The following is a 17,885-nucleotide window of genomic DNA, read 5'->3' as shown; positions in this document are numbered from 1 at the left end:
TTTGTCTATCCTTATATCATTTACCACATTATTTTGATTATTTTTAACTGTTTAGGAAGTCTTTTAGTCAGATTTGCAAATCCTTCAACACTTTTCATCTTTTCAAGATTGCTTTGCATATTCTAAGTCCTTAGTACTTCCATATAAATTTTAATATTAGTTTTTCCATTTCCAGAAAGGCTGATGTGATTATGATTACAATTGCTTTGAACCTATAGATCTTTTTGAGGAGAATTGACATGTTAACAATGTTGAATCTTCCTATTTACTAGCATGGTATGGATCGCCATTTATTTAGGTTATCTTTGCTTTTTTTCCAAGCATTATTTTGTGGTTTTTAATCTTTGGCCTTATATGTCTTTTTATTTTTCAATATTTTATGTGATTGTGTAAGTGGTTTTAAAGAATTCAGTTTTTAATTATTTGTTCTTAGTATATGGCAGTAGAATTGACTTATGTATATTGACCTGTGTCATACAACCATACTTACATTAATTCTGTGAGATTTTTGGTGATAACTTAGCTTTTTCTAGTACATGATAATGTCATAAAACTTTACCTCTTTCCAATTTGTATTTTTTTTTTAAAAATTTCTTCCTTTATTACATATACTTAAATCTTGTTCTCATTCATTGGGGGGAGCATTCAGTTTTGTACCATTAATTATGATGTCAGCTGTAGGCTTTTTACTGATGATTGTTACCAGTTTGTTTTAAATATTGATTTCATTATTATTAAGAATCAGAAGGACTGCCATTGAAAAGATAGTTTGTTATATTCAAAGATCCCTAGAGGAGGAGTTACACCAAGGAAGCCATATGGGTTAGTTAGGCAGAAGGAACAAAAGGGAAAAAGTAAAGGCAGGAACCTTTATTTTGGTTTTTGTGGGAAGAAATAGTCAAGGAATGGTCATCAGGTTTAGGATTATCTAGCTCGAATAATTTCAAGGACTCTGGGGCATAGGGACTTTGCCTAGTTGTCTGGTACCTAGCCCTGTGGTGATCAGGGCAGGGAAATATAGTGGCTGGAGTATAAAATAAAGATGGTTGGGGGTATGGGCTCTGGATTGGTTGTTTTGCATATAAGGTTGTTCCAAAAAACTGTATACATACTTTAACAGCTGATAGCTCAATTTTAAAAATGAAATGTATTTTCATAAATACTGCCTTTATAATTATTTAAGGTGTATGTATACATTTTTTGGGGGGACACTCTATATATGAAAGTTAGCTGGGGAGTTTGTTTGCTGTCTCCAGGAATTAGCCAGTCTTCAGAGGGAGGGGCAGTTCCTCATCTGCAGGCCCCAAAGTATCAAATATCAAAATGAAAAGATATGATTAATATACCGGTTGAGTAAGATTTATTCCTAGTTTTCTGGCAGTTTATAGTTGGGTTTATATATATGTGTGTGTATGTGTGTGTGTATGTTTACATACATACATACACACACACACACATATATGTATTTATATATGTATATATATTTTTAAAAATATATTTTTATTGGTTTCAGAGAGGAAGAAAGAGGGAGAGATAGAAACATAATGATGAGAGAGAATCATTGATCAGCTGCCTGCTGCACGTCCCATTAGGGATCAAGCCCATAACCCGGGCAATGTGCCCTTGACCAGAATTAAATCCGAGACCCTTCAGTCTACATGCCGATGACGCTCTATCCATTGAGCCAAATTGGCTAGGGATATATATATATATATATATATATATATATATATATATATATTTATTATTTTTTTTAATGAGTTTTTTGTTAGTTTGTTTTAGAGAAAGAGTGAGAGTGTGAGAGAGAGAGACATCAATTTGTTGTTTCACTTATTTATGCATTCAATGATTGATTCTTGTATGAGCCCTGACTGGGAATTGAACTCACAAACTTGGCATATTGGGATAATGCTCTAATCACCTGAGCTACCAGCCAGGGCCTGAATGGATATTTTTTGTCAAATGCTTTTTCTTCATCTGTTGAGATGATTATATATTTAAAAAAATAAATATGGTAAATTTCATTGTTTTTATTTTCAAATGTTATAACAATCTAGTATTTCTGGGATAAACTTTACTTGGTTACAGTGTATTACCCTTTTTATATATTGCTGGATTTAAATTCCCAATAGTTTATTAAATATTTTTGCATTTATGTACATGAGGAATGTTAGTCTGCAATTGTTTTTGTAGTTTCAGGTTTTAGTATTATTGGTATATTCATTAATATTATATTCATGCTAAACTTTGAAAATGATTTTGGAATTAGTCTCTGTTTTTTGAAAGTATTTGTTTTCTGAAAGTGATGCTATTTCTTCTTTGGTGATATGAAGGAATTTACCAGTGAAAAATCTGAGTCTAGGGTTCTATTTTGAGGAAGGATTTTGATAATGAATTCAATATAAAGGTTTCTTTAAGTATTTGTTTCATCTTATCAATTTTGGTAAGTTGTATTTGTCAGGGAAGTTTTCCATTTCATCCAAGTTGTTTATTAGTGTAAAATTATTAATAATCTTTTGTCCTTTTAATATCTGTTGGTTCTATAGTGATAATTCCTTCTTTATTCCTTATATTGGTTATTTGTGTGTGTGTGTTTAATATTTTTATTGATTTCAGAAAGGAAGGGGTAGATAGATAGAAACATCCATGATGAGAGAGAATCATCGATTGGCTGCCTTCTGGATGCCCCCTACTGGGGATCGCACCCTCAACCAGGGCATGTGCCCTTGACCGGATTCGAACTCAGGACACTTCAGTCCACAGGCCTACTACGCTTTTTCCACTGAGCCAAACCAGCTGGGGCTATTTATTGATTTTTTAAAATCTAGTTTTGTTAATTACCAAGAGAGAAATGTTAACATACTATACTATGTTTGTGGAATTGTGTATTTATCCCTTTATTTGTGACAGTTTTGCGTAACCTATTTTGAATCATTGTTATGTGGTACATATTTATGTCCTCATTATTTGATGCTTATGAGTCTCAACATTTGATGCCATTACATGCTTGGATTTAGGCCTACCATTTTAGTAGGTTTTTTTCTGTTTGTCTGGTTTTTTAAAAATATATTTGAAAATTAGTATTAAAAACAGTTTTAATGTCCTAACCCAGTGATCGGCAAACTCATTAGTCAACAGAGCCAAATATCAATAGTACAACGATTGACATTTCTTTTGAGAGCCAAATTTTTTAAACTTAAACTATATAGGTAGGTACATTGTTTATTAATTAGGGTACTCCTAAGCTGGCCTTTGCTAAAAACGTCCTCAATCTGATTGAGGTACGTTCACTGAGGTCGACCCCTTTCAACTCTCCCATCCACACTCGTCTTGTATACTTGTTTCATCTATCTCCTTTCCGAAAACCGACTTCTGCACATGGGCCACGAAGTTTCAATCGCACTGTACGTGCACGCCCGCACGTGGTATTTTGTGGAAGAGCCACACTCAAGGGGCCAAAGAGCCGCATGTGGCTCGCGAGTCGCGGTTTGCCGACCACTGCCCTAACCAGTTTGGCTCAGTGGATAGAGCGTTGGCCTGCGGACTGAAGGGTCCCAGGTTCGATTCAGATCAAGGGCATGTACCTTGGTTGCGGGCACATCCCCAGTAGGGAGTGTGCAGGAGGCAGCTGATCGATGTTTCTGTCTCATCGATGTTTCTAAATCTCTATCCGTCTCCCTTCCTCTATGTAAAAAATCAATAAAATATATATTTTTAAAAACAGTTTTAATGATAAAATTCTCACATATAGTGTACAATTCAGTGTTTTTTAGTATATTTACAAAATTGTGAAACCATTATCATAATCAGTTTTAGAATATTTTCATTACCTCAGAAAAAGCTCTGTGTCCATAATTCAGCCTTTTAAAGGGTACAATTCATTGTTTTTTAGTATATTCACAGAATTGTACAATCATTACTATAATCAATTTAAGAATATTTTCATCACCTCAGAAAAAGCTCTGTGCCCATTAGCACCCACTATCCATTACCCAGCCTCTCCAGTCCCTGGAAACCATGAGTCTACTTTTTGTCTCTGTTCTGGACATTTCATATAAATGGAATCGTACAATACTTGGTATTTTGTGAATGCCTTTTTTTCTCTTAACGTGTTTAGGGTTCACTTATGTTGTAGCATGTATTAGAACTTTATTTCTTTTTATTGCCAAACAACATTCCCTTGTATGGATATACCACATTTTATATTCTCATTAATTAATTGATGGATATTTAGGTTGTATCTACATTTTGGCTGTTATGAATAAATCTGTTATGACCATTTGTGTACAACCTTTTACGTATAAATCTGTTTTTAATTCTTTTGGGTTTAGAGTTTTTGATCAAGCTTGTGATAACCATTTGATGAACTGCCAATGCAGCTATCCCACCAGCAATATATGAGGGGGTCTAATTTCTCCATATCCTTGCCAACAGGATATATTTAAACATTTTTTTAAATCTTTAAATCTTTATTGTTGAAAGTATTACATATGTCCCCTTTCCCCCCCCCCCTTGGTTCCTTCTGGCCCATACCCAACCCTCCACCCCAGGCCTTCTACTACACTGTTGTCTGTGTTCATGGGTTATGTATATATATATATATATATATATATATATATATATATATATATATATATATATACACATGCAAATAAGTTCTTTGGTTGATCTCTTCCCACCCACCCATCCACCTTGGCCTTCCCTCTGAGATTCAATAGTCTTGTTCCATGCTTCTGTATCTCTGGATCTCTACTGTTCATCAGCTTATTTTGTTCATTAGTTTCCACATGTGAGTGAGATTATGTGAAACTTGTCATTCTGTGACTGGCTTATTTCGCTTAGCATAATACTCTCCAGGTCCCTCCATGCTGTCTCAAAGCGTAAGAAGAAATCCTTCATTTTTATTGCTGCATAGTATTCCAAGGTGTAAATATACTATAGCCTTTTTACTAATATAACTAGAGACCTGGTGCACGAATTCGTGCATGGTTGGGGCCCCTAGGCCTGGCTGGCGATCAGGGTTGATCTGGGCTAGGACTATTGGGGCCTGCCAGCCGGGGGGAGAAGACGGTACAGGAGGTTGGCCGCCGCCAGCCCCAAGGAGGGAGCCAGCCCTCAGCCCCCCTGGGAAAGGGGCCGCGTCTGCTGCTACTCACCTCTGGTTCCCTGTCCCAGCCCGGGGCCCAAAGGCCCCGGTGAGGTTGGGAGAGGAGGCGACAGTTGCTGGGCCTGGTGTGGAAGGAATGGACTGCATTGAGCATCTGCCCCCTGGTGGTCAGTGTGCCGTCATAGCAACTGGTCGACCCGTTGTTCTGTCATAATGGTCATTTAGACATATATATACTAGAGGCCCGTTCGTTGCAGGAAGATTCCTGCAAGAATAGGGCTTACTATGGCTGGAGCAAAGCAGAGAAGGGAGCAAAACCCACTAAGGTGGGCTTTTGATGCTCCCATCCCCAGCCACTCCAGCTTGGTGGGTTTGCCGGACCCACCCCCAGCCACTCCAGCTGGGTGGGTTTTCCCAACCCGCCCCCAGCCGCTGCAGCAGGTGGGTTTGCCCAACCTGCCCACAGCCACTGCTGCTGGGTTTGCCCAACCCACCCCAGCCGCTGCTGCTGGGTTTTTCCATCTGCCCCCAGCTGCTCAGTCTTGGTGGGTTTTCCCAACCCGTCCCCAGCTGCTCCATCTTGGTGGGTTTGTCCAACCCGCCCCCAGCCGCTCCAGCTTGATGGGTTTGCCCAACCCTCCCCCAGCCGCTGCTGCTGGGTTTTTCCAATCCGCCCCAGCCACTGTGGCTGGGTAGGTATGCCCAACCCTCCCCCAGCTGCTCAGACTTTGTGGGCTTGCCCAACCCGCACCCAGCCGCTGCTGCCTGGTTTCTCCTCCCACTCCCAGCCCCTGTGGCTGGGTTTCCCCTCCCGCCTCCTGCCTCTGCAGCCTTGGCTCCTTTACTGTGTCCGTGGCCTCTACTTTGCTCCCTTCTATAGCCCTTGGCTTCCATGTTGTCTTCAGTCTTCGCTCAGAGCCAGTATATGCAAATTAACCGCCATCTTGGTTGGCAGTTAATTTGCATATCGCCCTGGTTAGCCAATGGGAAGGGTAGCGGATGTACAGCTAATTACCATGTTTCTCTATTATTAGATAGGATATATATATATATTTATATATATATGTATAATGAATAAAGAGTTCAACTTAATTCTTTTACATGTAGATAAGAAGTTTTAACATAACTTTTGTAAAGTTATTTCTCTTTGTATTAGTTTCTTAGCATCCCTTTAGTAATCCTGTATAATAAAAGAGAAACATGTAAATTGACTGTCCCTCTGCTACGCTCACCAGCCAATCAGGAGTGAGTATGCAAATTAACCCGACAAAGATGGCGGACCTGTGGGCAGCATGCACGTGTACAGGCGCTGAGTGGCTGGGGGCAGGTGTCCTGCCCCGCCCCGCCCTGGCCGCTCTGCGCCGGTGGGCAGTGCGGGCAGGCGCTGAGCGGTTGGGAAAGGACGGTTCAGGACACCTGGCTTCCGCCCCGCCCCGGCTGCTCCGGGCTGGTGCGCACCGCGTGGAGGCAAGGAGCGGTTGGGGCAGGGCAGGACGCCTGGCTTCTGCCCTGGTCACTCCAGGCAGGTGAGCAACATGCGCCGGCGTCCCGCCTCGCCTAGGCTGCTCTGGGCTGGTGAACAGCGTGGGCCGGTGAACAGCGCATGCTGGCATCCCGCCCTGCCTAGGCCGCTCTGGGCCAGTGAGCAGCGTGTGTGGAGAGCCTCTGGGCAGGGGAGGCGGGCCAGCGGAAGGCGGCCTGTACTCCCCACACGGCAGAGGTGGCAGCCACGAGCGCGCCAAACGGAGCCTGAGGGCCGAGCTGAACTAGCGCCTGCAGGCCATCAGCACCGTGGTGTGACTGCGCAAGTCCCGCCTCCTGGCCCAGAAGGTGTGCGATCACAGGGACAGCCACCGTGGCAGGCCAGATTGACGTCCTCCTGGCCACGCCACGGGGGTTTGCGGATCTGCGAAGCCACAGGCCTCCGGTGTGCACATCCTCTCCTCCCACCCTGGTGTGTGAACATCCCCCCAGTGAGCTGTTGCCCTTGCACACCGGCAACAGTCCCGGACCAAGGTATGTGCAAGTTCCTCCCACAAATCCGCCGCACTTCCTTCAACCCCAGCATGCCTACGTCCCCCACAGGACATGCGCACGTCCCCTCCAGCATCCTTTGGAGAGTGTCTGGGTGTTCTGGGTGCTGAGCGTGGGCGCCTGTGAGATGACAGTGAGAGGGCGGAGTGGTGATGCCCTGTTCCTGCAGAGGCCAGTGCAGCGACGAGATCACCTCTGTGGGGCTAATGCAGGTGCTGAGGCTGGAGCAGGTGCAGACACACCTGGTGGGCGTGGGCAGCCCTTGCTGAGGTGCCTTCAGTCAGCGTTCAAGATCAAGAACCCAGAGGAGGTGAGGAGTTCCGTCCTCTCAGTGAAATGGTGGGATAGTAGGGGCGACTGCAGAGGAGGAATGTGCACTTTGGGTGCCAGCACCCATGAGTGTAGGCTGCCCTGACTGAGCCTTGCTTGCTTGGGGACTAGCGCACTCCTGCTGGGTAGTGGGTGACAGGACATGCTTTTCGGAGTTAATGAGAGAAAACATTGATGCTCTCGCTGCCCGGGAATTTGGAAAGTGGAGTGGGGAGACATGCGGGGAGTGAGCGAGATTTCTTATCTGGGGGTTCCAAATCTGCTGTTGGTTCCTTTCTCCGCTGACTAGAGATATACAGAGTGTCCCCCCAAAATGTATACACACTTTGAATACCTATTAATTCCAATGGGTTTAAGCATGAAAAGAAAGAAACAACAATGGAGCTGTCATCTGTTAAAAGTGTGGGCACAAACCCGCAGTCGGACATTCCCCGAGGGGTCCCAGATTGGAGAGGGTGCAGACCAGACTGAGGGGCCCCTGCCCCCCCCCGTGCACAAATTTTGTGCACTGGGCCTCTAGTTTCAATATACAGTACATATAGCATACCACTTATAGTTAACATTGTACCACTTTTTGTAAAGTGTAGAAAACTTGGAACCTTCAGAGATTCTTTTACATCACCTCTGCCTGCTGTCAGGTATATTATTGTCATATGTATTAGATCTACATATATTATACAACCCAGAAGACGACATAATTTTTGCTTTCAATAGTATGTATTTTTTTAAAAAAATATTTTTTATTTAATTTTTTTAGAGAGGAAGGGAGAGGGATAGAGAGATAGAAACTTTAATGGAGAGAAATAGCATTGATCACCTGCCTTCTGCATGCACCCTACTGAGGATCGAGCCCACAACCTGAGCATGTGCCTTCACTGGGAATTGAACTGGTGACCTCTTGGTTCCTGGGTTGATGCTCAACTAATAAGCCACACTGACTGGGCAATAACATGTATTTTAAGTAATAAGACCTAGAAGTATTTTATAGTTACCCAGATATTTACTGTTTGGGGTCCTCTTCTTTGCTTCCTGAAGACTTGCATTTCCATCTAGTACCATTTCGCTTAATTTTGACGACTTATTTTAGTCTTTATTGTAGCCCATGCCTACTGATGATTAATTCTGTTTCTTTTATCTGTAAAAACCCATTTTACCTTCATTTTTGAAGGATATATTAGTTAAATACAGAATTCTGGTTTGACAGTTCTTTTTCTTCAAATACTTTAAAGATGTTATTTTCTTCTCTTTTTGCTTCTGTAGTTTATGATGAGAAAGCAGTCATTTATCCAGTTACTGTTCCCCTGTATTTGATGTGTCATTTTTCTCTTCGCTGCTTTCAATACTTTTCCCCTTGTTTTCTTTTCAGTAAGTAGTTTGGTTACTTGAGGTTCATTGAGCTTCTTGAACCCATAAATATGTCCTTTGAATTGAGGAAGTTTTCATATATTACGTGTTCTAAATTTTCTTTCCCACTGTATTCTCACATTTATTTATTTATTCACCCCTCCCTTCCCTCACCTTCTACGTCAGTGATGGCGAACCTTTTGAGCTCGGAGTGTCAGCATTTTGAGAAACCCTAACTTAACTCTGGTGCCGTGTCACATATAGAAATTTTTTGATATTTGCAACCATAGTAAAACAAAGGTGTATATTTTTGATATTTATTTTATATATTTAAATGCCATTTAACAAAGAAAAATCAACCAAAAAAATGAGTTCATGTGTCACCTCTGACACGCGTGTCATAGGTTCGCCATCAGTGCTATAGGCCTTCAGTTAGACAGACTTCTTGGTACTGTTCAGTATGTTCTGGAAGCCCTTTTCCTTTTTTTCACAATTTTCTTTTTCAGATTAGATCCTATATATTAATGTAGCTTCAATATTCTATTTCACTTATTATAGGTGCATTTTCATTTATCTCTCAGAATCCTCCTATATAATCCTATCTAATAAAAGAGAAACATGGTAATTGGCATACGACCGCTACCCTTCCCATTGGCTAATCACGGCGATATGCAAATTAACTGCCAACTAAGATGGCAGTTAACCGCCAACAAAGATGGCGGCTAATTTGCATACTGCAGGCAGGATGGGACAGCGCCATCCTGCCTGCCCCTCCGCCATCCAGGCCTGCTATCTGTGACCTGGATGGCGGGCGACCCAACCCAGGGCTGGCGGGGCGTGACCGCAGCTGTCCCCTACTGGCCAAGACCCCAACCGGCTCTCCCGCCGGCAGACCGGGGCTGGCGGGGCGGCTGTGGCGTCCGCCTGCAGTCACGCCCCCAACCCGCTCCCGCTGGCAGACCAGGGCTGGTGGGGCAGACGCCCCCGACCCGCTCCCGCCGGCAGACCCGGGCTATCGGGGCGGCTGTGGTGTCCGCCTGCAGTCATGCCCCCAACCCCCAAGAGCGGGTTGGGGCGTGATTGCAGGCGGACGCCCCCGACCCGAATTCCCGCTGGCAGACTGGGGCTTGCGGGGCCTGTAGTCACGCCCCAACCCACTCTCCCGGCAGTCCAGGGAGCTAGGGGTCCCTTGCCCAGGCCTAAAACCTTGGTCAAAGATGTTAGGCCTGGGCAGGGGTGGAGCCTGCAATACGGGGAGCTGGGGGTCCCCTGCACAGACCTAACGCCTTGGCCAGAGGCATTAGGCCTGGGCAGGGGAAGAGCCTGCAATCGCAGGGAGCTGGGGGTCCCCTGCCCAGGCCTAATGCCTCGGCCAGAGGCGTTAGGCCTGGGCAGGGGTGGAACCAGCCATCGCAGGGCGAAGTCAGCGTTCCTGGGCAGCTGGGGGTCTCCTGCCCAGGACTAATGCCTCCACCAGAGGCCTTAGGTCTGGGCAGGGGTGGTGCCAGAGATCGTGGGTAGCAGGTGCGGAGCCAGGGATGGTGGGAGCTGGGGGTCCCCTGCCCAGGCCTGACACCTCTGCTGGAGGCCTCAGGCCTGAGCAAAGGGCCAATCCGGGGATCAGAGGGTGATGAGGGTCAACTCCTCTGGCCGAGGCATCAGGCCTGGGCGGGGGGCAGAGCAAGTAATCGGAGGGGACTGGGGGTCCCCTGCCCAGGCCTGAATCCTGGGCCAGAGGCATCAGGCCTGGGCCAGGGGCGGAGCCGGCAATCGGAGGGGTCTGGGCGTCCCCTGCCCAGGCCTGACGCCTGGGCCAGAGGCATCAGGCCTGGGCTGGGGGCAGAGCCAGTGATGGGGGAAATGAGGGTCTCTTGCCCCGGCCTGATGCCTCTGGCAGAAGCATCAGGCCTGGGCAAGGGGCTGATCCTGCAATTGGAGGGTGATGGGGGTCAACGCCTTTGGCCCAGGCGTCAGGCCTGGGCAGGGGGTGGAGCCGTCAATTGGAGGGTGTGCGGGTCCCCTGCTCAGGCCTGATACCTGGCCAGAGGCATCAGGCCTGAGCGGGGGCGGAGCCAGCTATGGGAGGGAGATGGGGGTCCCCTGCCCAGGCCTTATACCTCTGGCGGAGGCATCAGGCCTGGGCAAGGGGCCAATCTGGCAATCGGAGGGTGATGGGGGTCAACACCTCTGGCCAAGGTGTCAGGCCTGGGCAAGGGTGGAGCCCGTGATTGGGGGAGATGGGGTTCCCCTGCCCAGGCCTGAAGCCTGGGCCAGAGGCGTCAAGCCTGGGGCGGGAGTGGGTGGGGTGCCAAGCCGCAGATTGGTGTGAACTACAGAGGAAGCACCTTTTCTGACCGCTCATTGGTTAAGCTCCCTGTATGCCACTGGTAATATTCTTAGTAACTTGGGTAATAAGAATCCACAACGGTGATCTAGGGTTTTTCACCAACACTCCTGGTGAAAAAAACGAAGGTCCGCTGCTGGAGGGCTAAGAAATGTCATATCCTGCCCTAGCCACTTTGGCTCAGTGGATAATGCCTTGGCCTGCCGATGGCAGGGTCTGGGCTCAGTTCTGACCAAGGGCATGTACCTAGGTTGCAGGCTCCTCCCTGGCCGGGGCCCAGATCAGGGCTCATGCAGGTGGCAACCAATCAAAGTGTTCCTCTCATTTTGATGTTTCTCTCTGTCTTTCCCTTTCTCTTTCACATTTTCTGAAAATCAATGGAAACATATCCTCAGGTGAGGATAAAAAAATAATAAAGAAGTTATTATTATATGAAAGACACATCTTGAAAATGCCTAAAAAAAGTTGTCATTTTTTCGTGGTGACGGGACTGGAGTCCGTGTTGATGAAAAAACCTTGCTGGCTGCAGTGATTGGCAGTAGCTGCAGCAGTGGGGTGATGGGGCTGGTGCCTTCCCCTGATCAGCCCGGTCACCTCCCACAAAGGGAGGCCAGACTGTGGCTTAGGCCCGCTCCCCAAGGGGAGCTGGGAGCGGGCCTAAGCCGTCAATAAGACATCCCCTGAGAGCTCCCAGTATGTGAGAAGGGGCAGGCAGGCTGGGCTGAGGGACACCCCCCCCTCAGTGCACAAATTTCATTCACCGGGCCCCTAGTAAAAGGATAATATGCAAATTGACAGAACGGTGGAATGACCAGTCCCTATGACGCACACTAATGACCAGAGGCAGACGCTCAATGCAGGAGCTGCCCCCTGGTGGTCAGTGCACTCCCACAGGGGGAGTGCTGCTCAGCCAGAAGCTGGGCTTATGTCTGGCAAGTGCAGTGGCCGTGGTGGGAGCTCTCCCACCTTCACAGCAGCGCTAAGGATGCCCAACTGCTGGCTTAGGCCCGCTCCCCATGGGGAGCGGGCCTAAGCCAGCAGTTGGACCTCCCCTGAGGGCTCCCAGACTGCAAGAGGGCACAGGCTGGGCTGAGGGACTCCCTGAGTGCACAAATTTTGTGCACTGGGCTTCTAGTCCTATATAATAAGAGAGAAACATGCAAATTAACCATACCTCTGCTATGCTCAAGCCACACCCGCAAGCCACGCCCACAAGCTAATCTGAGTGATTATGCAAATTATCCAACAAAGATGGTGGTTAATTTGCATATGCAGGTGTCAAGCACCCCAGGAGGCGAGGGTGGCCGTGGGCTCCTGGGACTTTTGCTGGCCCCAGGAAGCGAGGCTGTAGCCACCCCTGCGGGCTCCCGGGACCTTGCCGGCGGAGAGCAGGAGGTTTGGAGGACTTGGCAGGGCAGGAGGCCGCCAGACATAGAGCAGAGCAAGAGAGAGGGAAGCTCCCTCTGTCACCCCAGCATCCTCATCACAGCTGTGGAAACTGACAGCAGGGAGTAGGAAGTCCCACCCCTACAGAATTAGCCAGAATCAGCCATTGGTGAGACAGCTCTCAGTGGCCTGATAGCCAGGACTCTCATTCACCTGCATCTCAGACAGTGACAGTGGAGAGGTGGGACTATGTCTAAAAAACAACTGTTGATACTACGTAGCTCTGCAGCTGAAAGATGCCGGCGTTATCGACAAAGTGTCTGGAGAGCAGCGTGCCTTTGAAGTTGAAAGAAGGCGGTGGCAGCGACAGATTATGTCTAGAGAACAGTCATCAGCAAGTACTGTCAATACCGGTAGGAACTGCCTTCTCAGCGAAAATGGAGTACATGAGGATGCAATCCTCGAACATAGTTGTGGTGGAATGACTGTTTGATGTGAATTTTGCCTATCCCTAAATTTCTCTGATGAAAAACCATCCGATGGGAAATTTACTTGATGTTGTAGCAAAGGGAAAGTCTGTCCAAATGGGTGCCTGGCCAGATTACCCAGCATATTTAAAACGATTAATGACAAACGTTGGAGTCCTCCGTCACTGAAGCAAGCAAGCCTCATGTTACCTTCAAGCTGCCTGGCTGCCGGTCGCCATCTTGGCTGGCAGTTTATTTGCATATCTCGCTGATTAGCCAATGGGAAGTGTAGCGGACGTACGGCTAATGACCATGTTTCTCTTTTATTAGTTAGGATTTTAAAGTCTAATTCCAGTGTATGCCTAGGTCATCTTAGTGTTTACCTTCGCTGATTACATTTGTGAGCATGATTAACATTTTCCTATTCATAGATCAGGTAGGTGACTTCGATTGTTTCCTATACATTGTGTTATATGTGGGAAGTCTGGATTTTATTATATTCCTTTGCAGAATAATAAAAATAATTGTTATTACTTTTATAAGAAGTTGATTGGGTTAGATTCAAACCATCTATTATGTGTTTTGAGCAGTTGTTTAAATTTTATTTTATTTCTCTTTTCCTTAACTGGACTCTAGCTTGCCTTTTTTAAGTTCAGTGAGATTCTATATATAAATATTTGGGGGCTTCTCCTGGTTCTCTCCTCTTCTTGATTCAGACCTCACTTTCTTGGTTTCCTTGAACTTTTATCTTCCGGTTCTTCAGGTTGTTGTTTTTTTTTTTTTTTTTTATTATTAGTTAAGGTATTACAAATGTGTCCTCATCCCCCCCATTAACCCCCAACCTCCCCCCCACACACAAACTCATGCTCCCATCCCCCTGCTGTCCATGTCCATTGGTTTGGCTTATATACATGTATACAAGTCCTTCAGTTGATCTCTTCCCCCCACCCCCGCCCTCCCCTACTTTCCTTCTGGGGATTGACAGCCTGATCGCTGTTTCTCAGTCTTTGGGTCTGTCCCTTTTCATCAGTCTATGTTGTTCTCTATAATCCACAAATGAGTGAGATCATGTGGTACTTATCCCTCTCTGACTGGCTTATTTCACTTAGCATAATGCTCTCCAGTTCCATCCATGCTGTTGCAAAAGGCAAGAGTTCCTTTTTTCTTTTACCGCAGCATAGTATTCCATTGTGTATATGTACCACAGTTTTCTAATCCACTCATCTGCTGATGGGCACTTAGGCTGTTTCCAAATCTTAGCTATGGTGAATTGTGCTGCTATGAACATAGGGGTGCATATATCCTTTCTGATTGGCGTTTCTGGTCTCTTGGGATATATTCCTAGTAGTGGGATCACTGGGTCAAATGGGAGTTCCATTTTTAGTCTTCTGAGGTAGCTCCATACTGTTCTCCACAGTGGCTGCACCAGTCTGCATTCCCACCAGCAGTGTAGAAGGGTTCCTTTTTCTCCACATCCTCTCCAACACTTGTTGTTTGTTGATTTGTTGATGATAGCCATTCTGACAGGTGTGAGATGATAACGCATTGTCGTTTTGATTTGCATCTCTCGTATAATTAGTGACTTTGAGCAGGTTTTCATGTCTTTCGGCCTTCTGTATGTCCTCTTTCGAAAAGTGTCTATCTAGGTCCGTTGCCCATTTTTTTATTGGATTGTTTACCTTCCTTTTGTTAAGTTTCATGAGATCCCTGTAAATGTTGGAAATTAAACCCTTATCGTTGGTATCATTGGCAAATATGTTCTCCCATGTAGTGGGTCTTCTTGTTGTTTTGTTGATGGTTTCCTTTGCTGTGCAAAAGCTTTTTATTTTGATGTAGTCCCATTTGTTTATTTTCTCTTTAGTTTCCATTGCCCTAGGAGCATTATCAGAGAAGAAATTTCTTCAGCATATGTTTGCGATTTTGCTGCCTGTGGATTCCTCTAGTATTTTTATGGTTTCCCATCTTACGTTTAAGTCTTTTATCCATTTTGAGTTTATTTTTGTGTATGGTGTGAGTTGGTGATCTAGTTTCATCCTTTTGCATGTATCTGTCCAATTTTCCCAACACCATTTATTGAAAAGACTGTCTTGACTCCATTGTATGCTCTTGCCTCCTTTGTCAAATATTAATTGAGCATAGTGGTTTGGGTCGATTTCTGGGGTCTCTATTCTATTCCATTGATCTATATGTCTGTTCTTGTGCCAGTACCAAGCTGTTTTAAGAACAGTGGCTTTGTAATACAGTTTGATATCTGGTATTGAGATCCCACCTACTTTGTTCTTTCTCAGGATTGCTGCAGCTATTCGGGGTCTTTTTTTTTATTCCAGATGAATTTTTGGAACGTTCGTTCTAGATTTGTGAAATATGCCGTTGGTAATTTAATGGGGATTGCATTGAATCTATAAATTGCTTTGGGTAGTATGGACATTTTGATGATGTTGATTCTACCAATCCATGAACACGGTATATTCTTCCATCTGTTTATGTCTTCCTCTATCTCTTTTTTCAGTGTCCTGTAGTTTTCAGCATATAAGTCTTTTACCTCCTTAGTTAAGTTTATTCCTAGGTATTTTAATTTTTTTGGTGCAATGGTAAATGGGATTGCTTCTGTAGTTTCACTTTCTGTAAGTTCACTATTGGTGTAAAGAAATGCCATGGATTTCTTAGCATTAATTTTGTATCCTGCTACATTGCCGAATTCATTTATTAAGTCTAATAATTTTTTGATGGAGTCTTTAGGGTTCTGTATGTACAGTATCATGTCATCTGCAAATAAGGACAGTTTTACTTCTTCTTTTCCAATCTGGATGCCTTTTATTTCTTCTTCGTGTCTGATCGCAATGGCTAGTACTTCCAGTACTATGTTGAACAGGAGTGGTGAGAGGGGGCATCCCTGTCTTGTTCCTGTTTTTAGGGGTAATGGTATTAGTTTTTGCGCATTGATTATGATGTTGGCTGTGGGTTTGTCATATATGGCTTTTATTATGTTGAGGTATGATCCCTCAATTCCTATCTTGCTGAGAGTTTTTATCAAGAAAGGGTGTTGGATTTTGTCAAATGCTTTTTCCGCATCAATTGATATGACTATGTGGTTTTTTTCTCTCAATTTTGTTTATGTGATGTATCACGTTTATTGATTTGCGGATATTGTACCATCCTTGCATCCCTGGGATAAATCCTACTTGGTCATGGTGTATGATCTTTTTGATGTACTGCTGGATCCGATTTGCTAGGATTTTGTTGAGGATTTTGGCATCTATGTTCATGAGGGATATTGGTCTGTAATTCTCTTTCATTGTATTGTCTTTATCTGGTTTTGGGATTAGGGTGATGTTGGCTTCATAGAATGAGCTGGGAAGTGTTCCTTCCTCTTGGATCTTTTGACATAGTCTGAGGAGGATAGGTTTTAGGTCTTCCTTGAATGTTTGGTAAAACTCCCCTGTGAAGCCATCTGGCCCCGCCCGGGCTTTTGTTTGCTGGAAGCTTTTTGATTACTGCTTCGATTTCCTCCATAGTTATTGGCCTATCGAGATTTTTAGATTCTTCCTGGTTAAGTTTTGGAAGGTTGTATTTATCTAGGAATATGTCCATTTCCTCCAGGTTGTCTAGTGTGTTGGAGTAGAGTTGTTCATAGTATTTTCTAACAATCCTTTGTATTTCTATGGGGTCTGTTGTTATTTCTCCTCTTTCATTTCTGATTTTGTTTATTTGGGTCCTCTCTCTTTGTTTCTTGGTGAGCCTGGCTAGAGGTGTATCAATCTTGTTTATCCTTTCAAAGAACCAGCTCTTGGTTTTGTTGATCTTTTGTATTGTTTTTTTGGTCTCTATGTCGTTTATCTCCACTCTGATCTTTGTTATTTCCTTCCTTCTGCTTACAGTGGGCTTTTTTTGTTGCTCCCTTTCTAATTCTTCGAGTTGTAGAGTTAGGTCATTTATTCTCATTGTTTCTTGTTTCTTGCAGTAGGCTTGTAGAGCTATGAACTTCCCTCTCAAGACTGCTTTTGCTGTGTCCCATAGGTTTTGGATTGTTGTGTTTTCATTGTCATTTGTTGCCATGATGTTTTTTATTTCTTCTTTGATCTCACTGGTGACCCAGTCGTTGTTTAATAGCATGCTATTTAGTCTCCATGTGTTTGATTTTTTTTGGATTGTTTTTGTTGTAGTTGATTTCCAGTTTTATGCCTTTGTGGTCTGAGAAGATACTTGATATGATTTCAATTTTCTTGAATTTGAAGAGACTTTGTCTGTGACCCAATATATGGTCTATCTTTGAAGATGACAAATGTGCACCTGAGGAGAATGTATATTCTGTGGCTTTGGGGTGAAATGTTCTGAAGATGTCAATTAATTCCATCTGATCTAGTGAGTCATTTAAGATTGATGTTTCTTTGCTGAGTTTCTGTTTAGAGGATTTGTCCAGTGGAGATAATGGGGTGTTAAGGTCCCCTACTATGATTGTATTGCTGTCAATCTCTCCCTTGATCTTCTCCAGAAGATTTCTTACGTATTTGGGTGCTCCTATATTGGGTGCATATATATTTACCAGAGTTATTTCTTCTTGTTGGACTGCTCCCTTTAGTATTATGAAGTGGCCTTCTTGATCTCTTTTTATGTCCTTCACTTTGAGATCTAATTTGTCAGATATAAGTATTGCTACCCCGGCTTTTTTTTCGCTTCCATTGGCCTGAAAAACCTTTTTCCATCCCTTCACCATCAGTCTGTGTGCTTCTTTTTTTCTGAGGTGGGTTTCCTGTAGACAGCAGATATATGGGTCATGTTTTCTTATCCACTCATTTACCCTATGCCTTTTGACTGGGGAATTTAATCCATTCACATTTAAAGTTATTATTGATAGAAACTTATTAGTCGCCAT

The 17,885-nt window shown here is 44.5% G+C and overlaps 1 protein-coding gene across 11 annotated transcripts in view; it reads left to right on the top strand.

The window, feature by feature from the left end:
• Positions 1–17,885, top strand: part of MLLT10 (MLLT10 histone lysine methyltransferase DOT1L cofactor) — a 226,063-nt gene that overhangs the window by 39,918 nt on the left and 168,260 nt on the right. The window lies entirely within an intron of this gene.

This window comes from Myotis myotis, unplaced genomic scaffold (genome assembly GCF_014108235.1).
Source record: "Myotis myotis isolate mMyoMyo1 unplaced genomic scaffold, mMyoMyo1.p scaffold_m19_p_1, whole genome shotgun sequence".
NCBI lineage: Eukaryota > Metazoa > Chordata > Mammalia > Chiroptera > Vespertilionidae > Myotis > Myotis myotis.
This window is presented reverse-complemented; position numbering and strand designations above follow the sequence as displayed.